Source organism: Atta colombica, unplaced genomic scaffold (assembly GCF_001594045.1).
Source record: "Atta colombica isolate Treedump-2 unplaced genomic scaffold, Acol1.0 scaffold12, whole genome shotgun sequence".
Taxonomy (NCBI): domain Eukaryota; kingdom Metazoa; phylum Arthropoda; class Insecta; order Hymenoptera; family Formicidae; genus Atta; species Atta colombica.
Genome location: NW_017259206.1, coordinates 1,237,279 through 1,238,426, shown reverse-complemented (window position 1 = coordinate 1,238,426; position 1,148 = coordinate 1,237,279). Strand labels below are relative to the sequence as shown.

The 1,148-nt window shown below is 23.9% G+C and overlaps 1 protein-coding gene across 1 annotated transcript in view; it reads right to left on the bottom strand.

The window, feature by feature from the left end:
- LOC108694472 overlaps positions 1-1,148 on the bottom strand; it is a 73,433-nt gene that overhangs the window by 1,834 nt on the left and 70,451 nt on the right. The gene's annotated exons all lie outside the window — the stretch shown is intronic.

The following is a 1,148-nucleotide window of genomic DNA, read 5'->3' as shown; positions in this document are numbered from 1 at the left end:
TCCACACAAATTCAATACAAAACTTTAAGGACTTGAGTGGACTATTTGTTATAAACCGTCACAAATACAAAATGCTTTTTGCTATGAAATATCAAATAATATACATTTTTTTTGCATAAGTTGCAAATATTTGCTCCATCAAAAATATTTTTCATCCATTGATTTTATCCAGTTATTAATTAGAATATATCTCTTCTTTTTAATTTTTCCCATTTTATGAACTTTATAATATTTTTCGAAATAATATTCACTCTCTCACTACTTCACAAGATAACAGTTAGCAACGTACTGATTTCAGAATGTCTGAACGTTCGCATGTTCCAAAGTGGTAATGATAAATATTTACGTATTTTACTTTATTTACGTATTTGAGGCCTATTCCGTAAATCTTAACGACTAATGATATCGTTAAATTGTCGTTGTGCAGCTTGATATTAATAAAAAAATAACATTGAAATTAATAAAAAATACATAAAATTATTTAAAATATGTAAAAATATGTAAATATGCACGAAATATGCAAATATGCAAAAAATATACAAATATGCAAAATATGTACAAATATGCAAAATATGCTCAAATAAATATATATATATATACATTTATATATTAATATCATTTTTTTTATATATTTTAATATATAGTTTCAAATATATTGTACTGTATTTTTTGCAATAATAATTGCTATAGCTTTCTTAAGTTAAAAACATAACAATAGTTAAAAACATAACAGTTATAAACAAGAAACACATATTCAATCACACATGTATCATAGGATAAAACTAACTGCAATCTAACCTAACGTCGGAAGTCAACAGCGTTGCCAAGTTTTCTGCATTTCTTTAGATACTCAAATGAATGCTTTCATTAGCTTTTTGCTTGTATAGAAATAAATTACATAGTGGATACGAATTAAAATTCTTACAAGGATATAAAAAAAGGTTTGTTCTAACTATTTATATATTTTTTTATAAAGATCGAAGCATTTTATAAATAAATAATTATGTAATATATCGGTCATTCAATGCATTTACCATAAGACCATGCATAAAACTCTAACTCTTTCTTCCTTAAAAATTACACGGTTAATCGGTTTGAAATTTTAACATAGCATTAGTTTCGTTTTAAATAATATTCTGTATAATTTT